The 20,520-nt window shown below is 38.4% G+C and overlaps 1 long non-coding RNA gene across 1 annotated transcript in view; it reads right to left on the bottom strand.

The window, feature by feature from the left end:
* Positions 1 to 17,328, bottom strand: part of LOC104145399 (uncharacterized) — a 28,493-nt gene extending 11,165 nt beyond the window's left edge. Inside the window, exon 1 of the long non-coding RNA XR_694317.2 lies at positions 17,256 to 17,328. This is a non-coding gene — a long non-coding RNA (uncharacterized lncRNA). The remainder of the gene's footprint in view (positions 1 to 17,255) is intronic.
* Between the last annotated feature and the right edge of the window lie 3,192 nt (positions 17,329 to 20,520).

Here is a 20,520-nt window from a genome sequence, read left to right as displayed (position 1 = left end):
TTTATTCTGTTTCAGCCACTAACAAAAATCACGGATTATTTAGTGGTTCCTGTCAAGGTTTTTATAAATATATATATACACATACACACAGTCTTTATAATATATATTTCTATAACAATTATATATAATTTTAAATATATAGTTATATACAATTATATGCATCTTGTATTTACACATAATATATAAATTATGTGGTGTAATTAAACAGTTTATAGGTAACACATTAAAAACTATATTTTTTTATATATATATAATTAAAGTTTTTCAGAAAAAGGCAGATGAAATTTTTTGTTCTTTCCAGTAAGCTTTGCAATGATTTTTAAAAAGGGCTTCTAAAGAAAATGACATTCTGAACAAAATAACGCTTTGCAAAAGTAAGACATCTGAAGTGGTTTTTTTTAATTCTCCTAAAAATTTTCAAGGAAAAAAAAAAAAAGAGATTTTTAAATATCTCAGGTAACACTGAACACATTGGGCCTCCCCGCCCTCCTTTTTTTTTTTTTTTTTTTTAACCTGGATACTTAATACCAATAAAATCCTCCTACTGAAGTCATCACATGAATAGAAAAATTCTTTATATTGGAATTCTTATTTTCCCTTCCAAATCAGAGCTATACTCTGCTATAAAGGAATCTTATAATTGTATCCAAACTGGTAGCAGGGGAGAGGGAGCATGGGGAGACAGTAAGGACAAAAGGGAGCAGTTTCCCATTGCACAGAGGCAGTTACAGTAACGATTAAAGAAATACAGTGGGTGTATGGCAGATGGGCTCTCAGGACATAAAAACCATCCTTTGTTGGCTGCACAAAAAAGTATGCAAGTGTTTGGAACACATGAAGAGCACACTGTTATAATGCAGTCAGAAGACAGAACGAGACCATTTCTAGATGATTTGTAGAATACGAATGGTGCACCTTCCTCATCAGATTAATTGAGAACTAGGAAAGAGAGCAATTGTGCAGATGTCACTGAATGCTGCACAGATATGCACAGCTGTCAGCAGCAGGTATGGTGTCATTGTGTTTAATGCTTACATTGCCTACATGTGACAGCCTCAGTAATGAAATACTAGTTAGGAATAGAACAGAAATATAGCTCCTTGCTCCAAAGGAATTAGATGGGTTCCAAATCACCTAGAAACAGCTGCCAGGAAATTGGTAGAGTTATACAACTTGAGATTTTTCAGAGCAGCAGGAATAGATAATTTGCTGGAGTTCAGCAAAAACAGTAAAGGGGTGCCGGAGGGACCTGAGCTAGGTTTACCCAATGCTCCAAGGGGATGTAGAAGAGACTACATTTCACAACTGAATTATATTCATTTGCCATTTCAATGAAATATGATTAACCATGGGAAATCAAGGTTGATCCATGAAAAAGGACAAACTTTGGAAATATGATGGAAAACCTCAGACTCTCTCCTTTCGCAAGACCTAAACAACAGACCAAGTCTGATTTCCAATTAGATTGTTCAGTAATGAGTCAAGTAGATGTCTACCAGAAACAATGGAAACTGTGGACTTGAAACTATACACCTTCCTCAGTAGGTTACTACGGACTGTGCAAGATGTACTTACGTAAGAGAAAATTTGATTTATGTCAATTGTTACAATTGGAAGTTATTTTAAGAATGATTTGTATAACCCATTTTCATGCAAGAGAGATTTTTCTCTCTGTGATCATCTTTTTTCAACCTGCTGTGTAAGTCTCTTAACAGCTAAACTGCATCCAGTGGGCAGAGCCATAGAACTGAATAATTACATTCAATATTAGAGGTTCGTGATGCTCTTGTTACAGTGAGCAAACTAAAAATTTACCATGATCCTCAAGAGCAGAGGAAAAAAAATATTATTCTATTGAAAATATAAATTAAGACCCCAGGTAAAGATGACAAAATAGGAGTCTAGTCCTAAATTCCTTCTAAAATGCCTGCAGCAAGATGCACACTTTGGCATTGTCCAGCACAACAGAGATCCTTGCCATTCAATAGCATCAAAAAAATCCCTTGCAACTGTCAGCATACAAGCCCCCTTTACCGTCCTGTAGCAAAAGCCCTGCTAGCATACACCTGCAGCTTGCATATACTTAAAACTTGCTGGGCTTGGGTAGAAGTGATTTTCTCATAAGGAATCTAGGAGTTCAAAAGTGAGGAAGGGAACATTTATCCCAAACAGACTGCATTCAGCCATCGGGATCACTATCACAATCAGTTTCAAACATTTCCTACACCTAGTATTCTTATCTAAGAGCAGCATCACCACGAAAGCTTAGAGGAACATCATCTCCATTACCCAAGAAAATCTGTTTTTGTAGCTTCAAATACTTCTCCAAACCAGATCCAGATTAATCATCTATTCCACTAATGGCCAATTTATTCTTGTATGTCTCTTGAAGAAAACAGTTTATTTATCAAGCCTCAAATCATTCTTCCCATTCTGAGGACTTGTGAATTAAAAAAGGTCATCACTGATTCCCAAACACGCATTTACTGATTATTTCATTAACAGTCTAAGAACAAATATTCAGAAGACTTAGCACGGTTTATTGCCAGGCTAATTACTTGCCTACGCTATTGTTTAAATTACACAGGAATGTGTTGACACTGCTCTTGTTCAGTGACTGGACCAGCTGTATTTGCTGTGGTAGTCAATGTTGTTTCCAGTATTAATTGTACATTATTAAAAACTGTGTTAAAACAGTGACACCCAAATACTAATATATTCAAGTAGACTCTCATTAGTTGATACAATTGCTTCTATCAAGTTAGTTAAAATACTCTAGTTAGTTTATTGCCTCAGTGAATTTGCTTAAATGCTTCCTTCAAATTTTATTGACAGTATAACGCTGGCTATACATTCAGCCCTCCTTCCTTCAGTATATTAGCAGAGCTCATAAGTGAATATAAAATATTAAGAAAGGTTGGCATTCATTACTGTTAGTGATAACTGTATGCACAGAATTTTAATGAAATGGTTAGCCAGCTTTTCATAGCCAGCAGTGGAGAACTCCAAAAGCAAAATGGATTATGGTCTGTATTTGCATACATACTTACAGATCTTTTTCAGAACTGTAATAGATGTAGAATATTATATTTACATACGTTAACGTTATCCATGACAAGTTACTCCTTAAGTGGTATTTCAAACAACCCATTTCATCTAGATCCTACAACTAACATAGTTCCACACCATTAGTTCCATAATTGTCACCAAGAATTTTGTTCTCCAGACTTGATTTTGAAAGGACATTCATATGTAAATAAACACGCCCTACGGACTACTTCAACACATAAAAAAAAGTTTCTGATGGCTAAACAAAACATCATATTAAACATAAACGATTTAATCTAATGTTATATGCAAAAGTACAAAAGTTTAAAGTTTCAAAAGGAAAACATAGTTTTGACTGATTGCTTTACTAGAAAAAAAAGGAATATTAGGATTACTGAATCCAGGGGCAGATGGAATGTGAACGTTTTCACTGTGCCATATTAAACATTTCATTTCCTTAAAATCTCACTTTGCCCTGAATTTTGTTAATCTCCAGATAAAAACAGAGGATATATAGCAACAGAACCATGTGAAAATGCATCTCTAAATTTAGATTGTTACTTTATGTACTCAGAGATAAATTTTCTCTGATGTTCTTGAGCATTTGTGGATGTCATTCTACATAACCCAATGCTACTCAGTTTTCATGATGGTTCCTAGCAGCAAATTCCACAGATGATCATGCTTCACTTGGGGTGGGAGGTTGTGGGTGTGTGATTATACAGTTGCTACCTTTTGGGGTTGGGTAAACAGAAGTACCCAATGATACCTTATAAAGTCATTAAGGGAGAGAAGTTTTGAGCAGATTCTCTGACTTGCTTGCAAGGCTTGAATAAGCAAAAGGACTGGAGGAGAAAAGACAAATTTTAGGTAAGCAGGTAGGGCAGGGCAGAGCTCTCAGCACCACTCTGCAATGAGGCTATCAATGGTAAACTCACAAGAACAGACATTTACAAGAAAGCTCGTATAATCACGAAAACAAAGATGATTTTAGTAGTCACAACCAATTATCCCATACCTTCAGTAATATCAGGGCATAAATTTTTTCCTACATCATTCGTACTGCAGAGATCTTTCTCAATCTTGTGAAATGATTACTATTAGGGTTTACTATCACACAGTCTATAAGAATCTTCACAGGTGAGGATATAGCAAGAACTGATGGTATAGATCCCATAGAAAAGTCTTCTTAAGGTGTTCTCAAACTGTTTTCCCTGGCCTGTTCAAACTCATCATATGTTGATCTAATTTTGACTAAAACAGTGCTTAATCTGGTAAATGGGGGTGGGAGCAGTTGTAAGAAAGATCAGGGATTTATTACTTCTGCTTCAGGTGCAGCTGCTCAGGGCAATGAACCCCCTCCCCCCCCACAGGGTGATTATAACAAGCAACCAGATCCAGTAACCTCCTCAGCTGCTGCCAGAAGAGGCCTTCTGAGCACAGCTTCAGAACTAAGACCATGCCCGTCCATGTCTGCAGGACTTGTCCAGAAATGTGAAAGACATTCTTGCATGAAATCCTTTCTGTTGCTCCTGACGAATCAGTATCAGGATTTGTACTGCTAAACAGTAACAACTTTCCACTATTTCATTCCTTGTATTTTCATGCAGAAACAGACTTACTAAACTACCGACTTTGATCAGTATTGATTGAGGTTCTTCAGCGTACTAAAGTTAAGCCCAGATCAAACCTAGGGCCCTAGAACATTTATTTTAAGCAGTTTCCCCATCCTTGGGCTGGTTTGTTGTCAACCTACTATCCTATCCAGTCTCTCTATTCATGGCAAAGCATTGGCAGAAGCCTCCATATAGACGTAGTCACTCATATTGCTACTCCATTCTCTCCAACTCTGCCAGCGATCATAGTGCTGGATATTTGATGAGGACCTGTTGCGTCTGTAAAGTGTCACTAAGGAATTTTCTGAACAAAGGTGTTCTTCTAACATCATTAAAACAGAGCTTGAATTGTTATGCTGGCCAGGAAAGCAGAGAAATAGGCCCACAGGTAGGATGATATACTAAAACAGACAATATTTGGAGGAAGGGTGGGAAGGAAATGGCCTCCTCATATTTCTTTCCAGGATCACTGTCACTTCTAAATTACTTGGGTCAAGAATTTCTAAGTGAGAAAGAAGAAAACATATTTTGCAGGCTCAGGATGACATAGGTTGGACACCTATTTCCTCCTTCAGATTCCTCAGAGAGTGAAAAAACATCCTGGGTTGTGTTGTTATTTTTGCGGAGCTTTTCTTTGGTTTCTGATTTGGCATAGATCAATATGAATCAGGCATCATGCTTTATACACATGCCTTCACAAAATTTGGGAGTGCAAATCCCAGAAGTAGGGAAGAAGTTTATTATCATTACAGGATTCTAGCCCCACTGCATTCTAGATGGGTGCTCTAGCATTCCCCACCTTCTAACTGAATTAGTTTTCCAGTGGAAAAAAATCTTTTAAATTAAAAGAGAATTTTTTTTTAATTAGTATATTTCTGATTTCTACATCATTATAGTCTTAAAGAAGGTGGTGGCAGAAGCTGCGCTTTGTCATTCATTTACCAGTTACAGATACTCAGACAAGAGCTAGCAGTAACTTTCCCTGTAACTTTTTTCCTTTTTCAGCCATAGCGAAGTTGCCAACTAATCAAACCACAAACCCCCCCCCAAATGATGCTGACCAGAGCTTTGGACACCCACCTTTGCTGACATCCTTCTTACCTATAGTTTAGCAAAAGCTACATACTCAGTGGTCTGATTCTGAAGCTGGCCAAACTATTGTCTGACTTTCTGACCTGCTCTTTTCTCAAGAGCAACTCCTGTATTGATTTCTTGAACCGTATCAAGGGTGTGCATTATCGAAGAACATGAAGCAGTTCCATTCTGACCTTCAGCAACCACCACCACGTCCCTGGTACTATACAGACTTTCACAATGATGCTTACTTTTCAGGACGTTTGAGCAGTCCAAAAGATTTCAACAATTACTTGGCTATTCACACACTCCAACTGTACGAATAATCTTTGCAAGGCCAGAACAGAGAATGGATGCTTTTATGCTTTGCAGAGAAACTTCAATAAGAGTGATTTAAACTCTCCTTGTTGTTTGTCATGTCACAAAGAAACTGATGGCATCAAAAGTGGAAGCTAAGTGGGTGAAACAGCAGGGGGGAAAAGGTTAATGAGTAACAAGGACACGGTGAAGCACGAAACTCGGTTCCTTCAGTAGGCTCCAAGGTGGGAAGAGGGGGATAGGACGACCAAACAAACAAACAACGCTATAAGACAGCTGACATTTTTGATGACCTTCTTCTAATCAGAAGTGCTTCCAATGACTTCAGAGAACTTTGGTAGTTCCTTTATCAACCTGTATATCTGTATGTAATCTACTAGTCTGCATAGCCAGGCAAGAAAGAAAGAAAGAAAAAAAAAGTTAATTCTATCAGCTAAGCTGCAGAAAGCTAAGCTTGCTACAAGCTTTTACTGTTTTCAGAAATTATTCTGAATAGCACTGTCATGAAAGATTTGCAGAAAACTACTAATTTTTTTTAAGTGTTATTTCAGTTATGTCTCTAGTGCTTGCAATTATGCAGCTTTGAGAAGCTGAGGCAATAACATGTTCTCATTAATTTATACAGCAATAACAATTTTGGCATGAGGTTAGCACTGCAGGCCAATAAAACAGATGAGCAGGCAAAACTGTCTCTCACTGAAAAGACAATAGGCCTCAGTAGGCTTTCCTGCAAGGTCCATAACTAATAAGTATTTACACAGAGTGATTGATTGGAAGACCTTCACCAACCTTTCGGGATGTGCGTGCATGGGAGGCAGGCTTCCAGAAACACAACAAAAGGAGAATTCCATATGGTCGTACACACACACTTCTGGTTTTGCCACGGTTAATGAGATGCAGGTAAAGTGAAGAAAAAATTGAAAATACTGTGTAACAAAATACTAAGTCAGTACTCTTTACCTCATGTAGGACTTCTAACACAGCCAACATTTGTCTTTCAAATTTCAATTATTTTTTTAAATAAATATTAATTACTAAGCCTGCAGTAATTAACTTTGCAACACAGTACTGTAACAGACACTGTCCTGGGATAGCACCTTGAATCAGGAAGTTTGACCACTGTTGTACAAAACTTTGAGCAAAGATTAATTTCTGAAAAACATTTTTGAACTGCCTGTCAAGAGTTCCTCAGAGACAACTGTATGCCAATACAACCTGCCAGAAAAATCACGTTATCACCATCTGAGAATAGAAACCTGTCTGTGAGGTTTTATGGTATAAAATGTAAAAAGTTCATTTCTTCATCTTAGGTTTAACCTACACAGCCAATCACTGCAAGAGATATAGTATTTATTATAGGTATTCCAGCTGGTTCAGTCATTCAGACACTGTAGTTGGCAAAATTTATCCAATGCCATACTAGTACATCTCTAGTTTCCGATAGAAAAGGAAAAAAGATTTTTAGAAACAGTGATATACATCCATATCTATTTAAAAAATATGATTTGCTCTGTTAGTTACATGAAATGGCTATCAAGTGAATATATATTTTCATCCATGCTTACACATGACACGAGAGATATCAAAATACCTTGACAAAAGGCTTAAAGTTTCTAAATTAAAAATACAGGCAACGCGGTTTGTGCATGTGCCATTTACTTGGATTTAGACCACACTTATTTGTGCTTGTTTTTAATTATGGACATTCTCAGCTACTCTCTTTAACAATGAGATATTGTTTAATCCTTTTTCAGTGGAGTACAATCCTCTTTAATAGGGAAAAGCAATACTTATCAAAATGAATTAAACTTAGTCTTTTGCAGCAAAGACAAAGTATAAGTCTACTTTGTATACATGCACCCTACTGCATGCATACATATCTGCAACCACATACACAGACACCCTCTATCCTGAACACAAACATTGAAATTTTTCTGCTACAAAAATCTAATCAGATTTTGTTAGATCTGTGAATGATCTAGTAGTGCTCTTAGGGAAGACAAGGATGCTCATTTGGGTGAAGATTTCAAGACCAGATTTTTGAAAAAAATGAAGCGCCCATTAGCATACTGTATTCAACTTCTGGTTCCACATTTCAGCTTTCTGCCAACTCTTTTTAATACTTATTATTTCTCTACACATTACTTCTTAGCTACTTTTCATTGCCTTTATTTTAAGTGAAAAGAAAGTGTAGTGGAAAAAAAAAAAAAACAACATGCGAATTTCCAAAGACTTCAATCTGAGAAGGTATAACCTTTCCTCTTTCACCACTTTGCTCCATATCCCCTTCTCCCAAACGCCCGCCACCCCAGAGGCGATTCCTCTGCAGGACCCTGCCAACGCCATCCCTACTCTCAGGGCTGCCCAAACCCCAGTACAGCACAGCAGGAGGAGCCCCCCATCATGAGCTCAGCAGTCAGATCACCCAAGCACTGCTGTCATTTGGGCCTGGGTCCAGGCCACAGCCAGGAAGAAGGCTGGAAAAGCAAACTCTGCTTGCTTCTGTTTGCCTGTGCCTCCTGGAAGTGAAGACTTTCAACTTCTGTATATAAATCTAGCTAGTAGCTGTCACAGTGGACCATTTGAATCCGGAGTAATTAGTGCCATTATTTCTACTGTTCAATTAACAAGAAGCATCTTTCATTGAATGTGCACACATAATAAGAGACACGTTTCTGAATTTATTTTGCATGAAGTATTTCTACTGATACCAATGAAATTTTAATGCGTATACATAGATAGCATGCAAGTAGGAGCTGTAAGCAACAGGGCTTTGCATCGTGGACTAACACGGTGCACATAAGGTTCTGCCCCTGCCCTTCAGAAGATCAGAAAGCTCCTATCTTCTCCCATTGACATGACAGAAGAATGGATGGTGCTTGCTATCAAAAAGCTACTGCAAGCCTACAGTTAGTGTAGGGCTTCATGACAAATACTGATTTACTCCAAACACTGAGGAAACACGTTAATGTGAGATGTTGAGTGAAAATAGTGTTTCAGGGGTTACAAGGAAAAAAAAAAAATATCAGTAAAGAAGGTACAAATCTGTACAGTGACCACCACAGGGCTGGCTTAGCACAGATATGTCTGTATATGAATCCTGACATCCTAATGCATTTCCTCCTCATGGTGAGGAGGGAGATGATTAAGAAAAAAAAATTCTATTTGTTGGAAGTTTTCAAAATGCTCTAACACAAAATCTATTCAAGTCGATAGGAAACTGATCCCTTATTTTCCCTGGTAGAAATTAGACCAGGTGACAGGTTTTAGAAAAATCTCATGACGAAGTTTACATCTAGACAAACTACTTTTTGCCTGTAGCATGGCTAAACAGAAGGTATATGAAAGCGTGTGACAGGCTAAGGACAATAGATTATGGCTGGTTATAACAAACCCTCAACGTATAAACTGTTCAGTTACAGTGAGTCTAACACCTTTACTCAAACTCTCCAGAAGGTCTTGTCACTGATGGTATCCTTGTCACAGTCAGGTGTTTCTGGTCTACCTTAATCTCAAATGCCAGATGCCTTTCTCAGGGTTAATCAATCAAAGGGTACTCGTTAATTAGGTGAGTTCATCATGTCTAGATAGCTATATGAAACTGCCTTTGTATCTCTGTGCTGTTAGTTCTTATAATTGCTTAAGGAGGTAAAGCCTGTGCAATGCAGCCACGTGTTGTGCAACAGAATCAGCAGGAGCCTTCTTTGATGCTGCTTAGTCCATCTGTCACACAGAGCACTTCAGCATACATTTTATAAGCAGCTTTTACATTACTGAGTGAATTTTCTTCGTCTCCTTAAGTATTTTTCCACTTTGTCAATAGTTAACATACAGGCCAGGGTACAAACCAACCCCTCAATAACGCAAACTCATCATAATCTATTAAGAAGAGACAGTTGCTTTCTTTTAACTGAGATGGTTTAGATTTTTTTTTCCCCATCATACTGAAACTGCTCTGCTTTATCAGCGAGTAAAGTTCTAAGTAGTAAATACCTAAAAGGGATGAATAATTAAGAGAGGAAAAATCATCTGTTATGACTATCAAGCTTTTCAGAATAGTTATGTAGGTTACAGCAATACGGAAATAATATAATTGGATGCTTCCAACAGCCACATAATATCTTCCAACCAGACCTTATGCAGAAGAACAGAATATGAATACACAATTTAAAAAAGAAATCACTGTATACAGGGGAGAGTATTAAATTCCTGAAAGATATTATTCCATCAATCAGTACTACAATGCTTAGTGGTTATTTTGGAAATTAAAATCTATACTTTTTCATGAGAGTGTAAACTGGGGAAAAAAGGCTACACCTTTATCTCTGACAACCTTGGTAATTCTTAACTTCAGGACAATCTTAGGACTGACAGGACCTTCAAAGGGCATTTAGTCCTTCACTGTACCTCAGCTGTATCAAAACTATTCTTAAGAGTCAAACTGCTCACTACATGATAGAAATTCCCTAATCTTCCTAAGAAGTCTTAGTTCTAAAATAGTAAGCTCTGTCCTTATTTGCTTCAGATTTCTTAATTTTTACCTTCAGCCTTCATTCGGCCTGGATTTCAACTCATGCTGATCAGCCGTTATAGCCACAACCCTAATCCTTGTAGGGCCAGACTTCTTCTACATGCCATCCAACCCTTGCTGCATTCCACATATATATTTTTCTATACAGGAGAAACCCAGGAGCATACCCCGGATGGTGGCCATTCTTCATTCCAATAGGAGCCTTGTACGGGAGATATCTTGTATGTCTTCCCTAGGAAGACTAGGGAAAATATGGGCCCGCTGCTGAATGGGGCAGGTGCCCTGGTAACAAAGGATATAGAGAAGGCAGAATTATTGAACACTGCCTTTGCTTCGGTCTTCATTGCTGAGGCCAGTCCTCAGGAATTCCAGACCCTGGGGACAAGAGAGAAAGGCTGGAGAAAGGAAGACTCTCCCTTGGTGGAGGAGGATCAGGTTAGAGATCTTTTGTCCAAACTTGACATCCATAAATCCATGGGCCCTGATGGGATGCATCTGCGAGTGCTGAGAGAGCTGGCGGATGTTATTGCTAGACCACTCTCCATCATCTTTGAAAGGTCCTGGAGATCAGGAGAGGTGCCTGAGGACTGGAAGAAAGCCAGTGTCACGCCAGTCTTCAAAAAGGGCAAGAAAGAGGAGCCAGGAAACTACAGGCCTGTCAGCCTCCCCTCCATCCCTAGAAAGGTGATGGAACAGCTCCTCCTGGAGGTCATCGCTAAGCATCTGGAGGACAAGAAGGGGATCAGGAGTAGTCAGCATGGATTCACCAAAGGGAAATCATGCTTGACCAATCTGATAGCCTTCTCTGATGGAGTGAGTGGCTGGGTAGATGAGGGCAGAGAAGTGGATGTTGTCTACCTGGACTTCAGCAAGGCTTTGGACACCGCCTCCCATCACATCCTCATAGGTAAACTCAGGAAGTGTGGGCTGGACGAGTGGACAGTGAGGTGGATCAAGAACTGGCTGGATGGCAGAGCTCAGAGGGTTGTGGTCAGTGGTGCAGAGTCAAGTTGGAGGCCTGTAGCTAGTGGTGTCCCCCAGGGGTCAGTCCTGGGTCCAGTCTTGTTCAATATATTCATCAATGACCTGGAGGAAGGGACAGAGTGCACCCTCAGCAAGTTTGCCGGTGATACTAAACTGGGGGGAGTGGCTGACACACCAGAAGACTGTGCTGCCATTCAGAGGGACCTGGGCAGGCTGGAGAATTAGGCAGAGAGGAAGCTTCTGGCAAGTGCAAGGTCCTGCACCTAGGGAGAAATAATCCCATGCAGCAGTACAGGCTGGGGGCTGACCTGCGGAAAGTAGCTCTGCCGAGAAGGACCTGGGAGTGCTGGTGGACAACAAGTTAACCATGAGCCAGCAGTGTGCCCTTGTGGCCAAGAAGGCCAATGGTACCCTGGGGTGCATTAGGCAGAGCGTTGCCAGCAGGTCGAGGGAGGTGATCCTGCCCCTCTCCTCAGCCCTGGGGAGGCCTCCCCTGGAGTACTGTGTCCAGTGCTGGGCTCCCCAGGACAAGAGAGACATGGCGCTACTGGAGAGAGTCCAGCGGAGGGCTACCAAGATGATGAGGGGACTGGAGCATCTCTCCTGTGAAGAAAGACTGCAAGAGCTGGGCCTGTTCAGTCTGCAGAAGAGAAGACTGAGAGGTGATCTGATCAACGTGTATAAGTATCTGAAGGGGGAGTGTCAAGAGGATGGGGCCAGTCTCTTCTCTGTGGTGCCCAGCAACAGGACAAGAGGCAACGGGCAGAAACTGAACCACAGGAAGTTCCACCTGAACCTGAGAAAAAACTTCTTCACTGTGAGAGTGACAGAGCATTGGAACAGGTTGCCCAGAGAGGGGGTGGAGTCTCCTTCCCTGGAGATATTCAAAACCCGCCTGGATGTGATCCTGGACAATGTGCTCTAGAGGTTCCTGCTTGAGCAGGGAGGTTGCACTACATGATCTCCAGAGGTCCCTTCCAACCTAAATGATTCTGTGATTCTATGGCCAGGATGTAGGGGATGCTATAATGAACAAAAAAAAAAAAAAAAAATCTGCAGTTTCATTCAGTGCTTTCTATGGCTTTCATGGGCAAATTTCAGTAACTATCATTTGTTTTAAAGGCCTCAGCTTCCTTCTCCTCCCTCGTCCCCATTACTGGAAATGCTGGCTACCATTAAGTTCAAGGATATATGAGCTAACAATTGCCTTATACCAATCTGTCTTCATGCATTCTTTAATTCATCTGAATTTAGAGTTTTGATGGAGAGAAGAAAACGCACCCTAATAAATGAAATCTGAATTAAATTCCCTTCTCCCTCACTGAAGGCTAGATTTTACTACTATTATTAGAAGAAATCACTATAAAAATATGCCTTTAGTATTTCTGTACTGCCACTAGACAGAGTATGCAAAAGCTGAAATGAAAAATAAGAAAATATTGCAGAAACAGAGTGGGCTTTAGCTTCCCAGAGTTAAAATAGAGAAAAGATGTGCTTCAGGAAGATAAATAAGAGGGAGTGGGAAAAGGTAATATTAACGCTAGAACAAAGAACTATTAACTAGACATCAATAAGTTTAGACTGAAAATAAGTTTTCTAGCCAGTAGAACACTGAAGTTCTGGAATAACCTCTGAATTAGAATAACAAGGCAAATCATCTAATATCATCTGCAGTTATGCCGTATAATAACGGGTAATTTAAGAGATTTCTTTCGATTCTGTGTTCTCATTTGTTTAGGACTTGGTCTCTTATGCTTATTGAAATGTTGGCATTCAATGTTACCGCAGTTTTAAAGGCATAACGCAGCACAGCTACATTCTGTGCAGCTATCTTTCTATTTGATACTATACAAACAGACATGAAAAATACCCTATTTTTTCATATTAAAGATGGAACTCCTTCAGATGATTCAGACTAGTGTAGGCAAGTGTGCAAATATATATATCAATTTTAACGGTAGATCTAAAGCTACCCACTTTCAACTCCATATACATCTATACACGCAAGATACAAATAACATGGGCCTCTAAAGTCATGCTTTTATAGTAAGTTCAACCTGGTAATGTTGCAGTTATTCTTTCTGAATTAGTTTCTCTTTCTGAACATATATAGATGATACAGTGGATTAATTTGTGACAATTTAATTTTAGGGTGACAGAATGAAGGTGACATGAATCACAATAGTCAGATACACAGAACAGTCAGAATCTCATATTTGAGGGAAGGCAGAAAAATGCTGTTTTGGACACAGCTATTATTTGATCCTCTAATAGCTAGCGGTTGTGAATCTAGTCAAAACCTTACCATGCTGTTCACACAAGGCTGACAAACACCTATGAAAGCAACCAATAAAGTGTTTGCCATATTTAGTAATTGTTTTCCACAACCTCTGAGCATTATTTCTTTTCCATCTACCCAGTCTCTGATGACTGCCCACTGTGTCCACATGTCCCAGTTTCTGGTAGTTAAACAATCAATTTCCACAGCAGGTCTGAAAGCAGTAGACATATAGAGCTCACTGGCACGTAAACACCACCCAGTTATCTCCTCCATCATTTCTTCCTAACGAACAGAGATGACTGGGCTGAAAAGTGTGATGCAAAAAACAAAATAGTACTTCAGAGAAGGATAAAGAAGGGTCTAGAGGAGAAAATCTGCACATTGGATAAGGAAAGATTTGCAGATACACTCTCTTTCTCTTTATTAAACTATTGAAAACTACCAAATTGCTATGAAAAAGCAACTGTAGCATGTTTTGATAACATACAGTTATTACTTTTCCCCCACAACCTCAAAGTAATCAAATTTTCCTGGGGACTTTTATCTTTTCATGCACCAAGAGCTACCATGAAGACCACTGAATTACAGCACCAAACCTAATACAACTTTTAACATATTCAGTCTGTTCTAGCCTAAGGGCTGCCCTATGACCATAAACATTTCACATCAGTCTTCCAGTCAGAGGTACAAATGGTGTTCTGGGACCTTCAAAGTACATAATACAGCAGAAAGCCCACTATGAAACATCTAACCCTATAAAAGATGCTATGGAGGTATAGTAGGAAAACACGTAGTACCAAGAAGTCATTTTTAAAACAATGCAGACACAGGTACTCTTGTCCAAGAAAACGTTTACACAAACAACTGCCTCTACCTGAGCCTATAAGATGAGAAGCAGTTTGCATGTTTCCAGCTTACTAGACCACCCTCAGAGGTTATTCTGCACACCTTCATAAGAACTAACACATTTTATAAGTATTTACTTTGCAAATACCTTTGAAGAAACCAAACATATCAGGGTTTGTGCTGCTCACAAATTCCTCTCTGCAACTCATGTGCGCCATATTACTTCACCACTTCATTACTTTACTTTGCATTACCTTGAGAATTCCTTTCTCTTACACCAAAAAAGTTTATTTTGCAGCATTAACATCAGGTATCTCTCTTTCCACCCAAATGTAACCTTCCCTTTAATTTAAGATTGCAGAACTGTCTAGAGATGGCTAAGCCTGAATGAAGAGAGTCTTTGTTATTGTCAATGCTACTGATATATAATAGCAATTATACTTCAGTTGAAATTTCTATTGATAGTTCACTATCAAGTGTTTTCACTATCTTTCATCAAGGATAATACCATGACGTAACATTTACTATATCCCTTACATTCTCTCTCTCTCTCTCTCTCTCATTTAATTTCTGATGGGCAGAACAGTATCTAAATCATGTAACAGTTTTCAGAGAGTATTTAAAAAGGAATATAATAACCGTAAAAAGCCCAACTTTTCAGTTACAGTAAAACAATTACCACAATTTTTTTTCCTCTCTTCTGCAATACTGTCTTATTAATTCAACGGAACAAAGGCATCTGTATAGGTTCCCAAGTGTTAAAAGGATGATACTTGCTCTTATTTTGCAGTTTTGGCCATGATCTGAACACTAAGCCTTTGAGGATTGTTTTGAAAGTTCCTGTTACCTTTCAAGAGTAGAGTTGCTTTATTTCTTTTTTCAGGCTTTTAACAACATGTTATAGTGTTTCTGGTTGAAACTCCCAATTAAAATGATTAAAAATGAAATGCAATATATTTTCATGAAATTTATCATTCTAGCATTTCAAAATAGTCAAAAATGTTATTTAATCCCCTTCCCAACAACTCTTGACTTTCCCCCTATAATCTTAGATGTGCAATTACTGTGTTATTAAGAGTTAGAAATTAGAACATTATCTTTACTAAAATCTGCCTTCAAATTGTATTCTAGTCTCCAAATATATTTTATCTTTTTATTTTCCAATGTGATAAGTAAATGAACTCAATGAGCTAACTGAATATAATTGTTAAAAAAGAAAAGAAATGAAAAAAGTTATCAGTACTGAAAAATCAAAGTCGTAGAAGGTAAATATGCAATCTTTTCTAAAAGAGGAAAAAAATTCTCTAAACCATCCCCAACTCAAGCTGTTTTCTATTTCTATGTTGATTTTTTAAATCAAATCTAAACTCAAGCAATGAAGACATACATGGAAGTAAACGATGTACAAGATGGTAATGAAATTGTATTTGCGGGCAATTACTAAGTCAGTTCCTACTCATAAAGGTTTCTTCATAAAAGATTCCATTTAAGAAGCCAGTCTGATCATTCTAGTTATCAGATTAACAGTTAAGCAAGTGCAAACAGTAACTGACTGATGATAAAATTTACAGCTTCTGTTAGATGATTTGGGTATTACCCGATCTAAGGGCTAGTATAATTTGGGTTATAAGATCAAAGCACAGTGAAAAGCAGAACGACTTCCCTCTCAGTCAAGTTGTATTTAAACAGAACACCTAAAAATACTTTTAATCTTTTAGATGAATGATATTTCAGCAAATAGTTAAGATAAAGGGCAAGGAATTGTTATATTTTATTTCCTCCCAGTTTTGGATAAAATACTTTCATTTCTAATACTTATCCTTAATATGAGGCTTCTACTTTTATTTATGATCAAATTAGAAAGCAGAGAACAGACAACGAAGTCTCAACTTTTTCCTCTCTCAGTGGTTAGATCTAAAACAAGCTGTACTGACAGCGGTTGGCACCCCTGTTGAGTTTGTTGACAGTTACAGTGCTATGCTAACTCTAGAGCCAGTCTCCTTATTTTACATTCTGAAAAGATGACACTTTGCACTAAATTTACTCTTGTTATGAATAATATGCTGCCTGCTAACATACAAGAACAAAAACCTACTTTTTACAAAGAAGAATGTGTATCTTGGTGTATTTTCCAAATACACCTCAGCATCTAGAAATGTCACTTCATGTCTGGATGCGCATGAAAACAACAGGAGAAATAAGGATTTGAAAGAGCAAATTCCTGGTTGCAGGCCAGCTTTTAACGAATTCTCTCAGACTCACTTTTTTCCAAGAAAGAAAACCTTTCCCTTCTAGACAAAGGGCAAAGATCAGCAACGCCCTTTCCCATACCTTACAATCCTGACGAAACACAAATTCATGAAACTGCCTTTCAATGGGCTAAACATACTAAAAGCAGGTACCATCAGTAGAAAGGGCTTCCTCTTTATACGTGAGCACACAAAGCTTCTCCTCAATTCTGCCACTTCAGTACTACTTTTGTAAATGAACTACACTTTATTGCTCAATTCTTTTTGAAGGAACAGCGTAATTAATCTCTGTCAGAGTCTTGGCCTACCTCTCACCGTTACGTTGGCAGAGTACCTCCAGAGCAAAGGTGTTCAATCTGTGTGTTATGCCTGGGGGAGGAGGTGTATTTTGGCAGAGCTAAAACAAAGGAAATAAATAGCTACTTACACTTTAAAAATACTCACTGTAGGTTACTTATCTTACTGGACAGGAAGAAGTTCTTGAAGCTACCCTCCAGTAACAATTTTTGTGGAAAACATTCCCCCCAACACACACATCTTAAACACATGCTACGCAAGTAATATTACTTTGGCTCAGGAAAAACCCATCTATAAAAGATCCACACAGTTGACACAGTGACAACACTAGGACATAATCTGATGCGTCTGTAACATATTGCCCACAAACGTGCTTTGTTTCTAAGTGCCTCTTCCTGGGAGAGGTTGCCTTAAAGGACTTTGTTCGGACGGCAGAAATACATAGGCTGCACGAAGTCACTAATGCATCTACTTCTTCACGCTTTGCTTCATGATACAGTATAGACTGTATACACTTAGTTTTATCTGGTTAATTTAAAAATTCTTTATACATATGCTACAATACATCATATCAGAATGAAACATGCTACATACTGTTAAATGGAAACTATTTCAAGAGCACACATTTTCTTTGCTTTCACTAGAACTTACGTCTTAAGTATTATGAGCTCTTCTGTGTTTCTGCAAGGGGATAATTTTCCTGCACAGCCGTATTTTCTCCCATCAGGGTTCAGATTCAGTGCTCCTACTTGCATTCAGTCACTGATGGAGCACAGCGCAGTTCAGTTCCTGAGTCGGCATCAAAGCACTGTATTTGAGGGTAATGCAAATAAATTAGTATTTGTCTAATCAGTGTTATTATATGGGTAATGTATTTGTCGTCTTAGAAAGATCTTGTATGTACAGTGCATGCACTGAGAAACGAGAGTGTGAAAATGTTCCTCACACAGGGTAACATCAGAATTCTTCTTCTTGGCCTAGAACAGACTTTAGATAACAAGTTCTTTATCCCATGAGATTTACCAACCAGGTACTATCTACGTTCTAGATGATATCATGCATTTTTCTCATATGACACTAGTTAAATGTTCAAGACTCTCATGGGAAGAATGTCCAGAAATGGCAAAATCAGCATTCTAAGAAATACATGAACATAACCGCCCACAGCATGCATGCCCTGGAGAGCTCATTTTTGTGTAGAATAATTTTTACAAAATCACTAGTTGATGGTTTTTATTCCCCAGATTAGTCATTTGTTTGTTGTTCTTTGAAGTTTACACAAGCTGCCGCAACTATGCTTAGTCAAGCGGAGAAAGGAAAAACTGCTAATCTACAATTGCCGCCCGTGTTTGTACATTCTCTTTCCAAGTTCATTCAAAAAACTAAAAACCTCATAGCAATAAGAAATGCCTATTTTTAAAGGGGTGAACATGGGCACGTGGCACTAGGTTTTCTGTTGGCTTTAGATTCCATTTAAGGTGTCAGAAAACAAGGTATATTTTCAGAACGTCTTACTACATTTTAGAGACACTTAAAAGAACTGCCACGATTTTTTGAAGAGAAATTGTCATTGTTACTATTAGAGACGCATTTAGACATAATCACCACAAAAACAGCAGTAGCAAAACAAAAGGTAAATCCCTGCAGCTGACAGTTTTTAATCTGCCAGGTACAGAAAAAAGCCTCAAACATATCTGACATCACATTTTAAGGATTATAATACTTTCAGTTACTTGGATTAGGAAAGCAAAGAAAGTAACATAATGTAATATACAGCTGAACTGGGAATAGAAAATTGCAAAAACTGCCCTGGTATGAGCTAAAACCAGTTACTGCTGCTTCCTTGGTGACATACATTGACCAACTCTAATAACAATAGGACTAGAGGTAACATTTCTTGAACCTCTCATGTGCACCTGAGTATAGCAGCTGACTGCAACATGCACAGTGGTTAAGGCTGTACACCTGAGACAATAATCCCTATTTTGAGAGGAATTAAGCAGAAAATATAAAAGAGAACAATGAAACCAGTTCAATAAGAGGTTGAAACAGACATAAACAACAAAACCAGAGCAAAAGATCATTAATAATAATAAACAACCTAAGGAAAAAGACAAAAATGAGATAGTATTGGTGCGAGTAAACAAAGAGGTATTATGACACTGCAAGGTGTCTGCAGTTGGTCAGATTTCTCTTTGAATGCTCATGGCAGTCGCAGCAAGCATTGCCTGTGTTTCAATACCTTTCATGTAAACAAAATCAGAATAATTAAGCAACCATATATGATGACAAGAAAAAGCAAGTCATGCATTAATTTTATGATTTTATGGTACTTCTCCATCCATTTTGGGACCTACAGACTTTATCTATATGCAGCTAATGTTTCAAGTTATAAGAAGCTGGATGTAATTTGCAAACAATCTACTCCAATGATCATTTCTTTGGTGCCTAAATTTACTTCTTTCCACAGTTTCTTTAAATGTTACCTTTTTCCCCCCCAACCTATGAACATGCCATTCGAATCATGCTTGACAATGATTCCCAAAACCTTTTTACCTGACATTAAAAGACTTAAAAGACCAGTGGAAACATTAACGTGATATCCTGTCTGCCCAACTACGCTATAATGGATAGAGTACCCTGCAAGTTTTGATTAAAAGGTTGCAAGGTATTATATTCTCCAGTGGTACCATTTGCAATTGCCAGGGTGATTACACAAGTACAGGGACAACTTGAATAACAACAATGGCTTACAGGTCTTTCAGTCACATGAATGCTAAATTGCTTGATAAAATTGTATCTTGCTTGAGGAGGAACATTTCAACGGCACATGCCAGTTCCTGTACGCTAAACTTCCTGTTTAGACTGCAATCTTTCCAGTGCCCCCTACCAGAGGTATCATTCTGTAAGCACATGGATTTCCTATAAATTTTTTTTTTGTGGCTTATGGGCTCACACAACCAAGCTTTTCCAGCAACTGCAACAGCTGTAAAAGTCTGCAGTATGCCAAAGATGGGACACACACAACCTCTTTATTTACCCAACTTCTCTTTTTGGGGGTTTTAATTTTCTGTCATTCTTGTCTGAACCAGCCAGCAAATTTAACAGTTGAAAAGTTTATGGGCTTGAAGCACACAGGCAGGCAGACACATACAGATAGGGATATAGATGTTTCCACAGGAAATGTTTTTTGTTTTATTTATTTCATACAAGCCATTACACAAGTGCTGACAATCAATTCAAGGTCCTGACCTTGATTTTCAGAGGCCAGCCACA

This window comes from Struthio camelus, chromosome 6 (assembly GCF_040807025.1).
Source record: "Struthio camelus isolate bStrCam1 chromosome 6, bStrCam1.hap1, whole genome shotgun sequence".
NCBI lineage: Eukaryota > Metazoa > Chordata > Aves > Struthioniformes > Struthionidae > Struthio > Struthio camelus.
The sequence above is the reverse complement of the archived record's forward strand: the minus strand, read 5'-3'. Positions and strand labels throughout refer to the sequence as shown.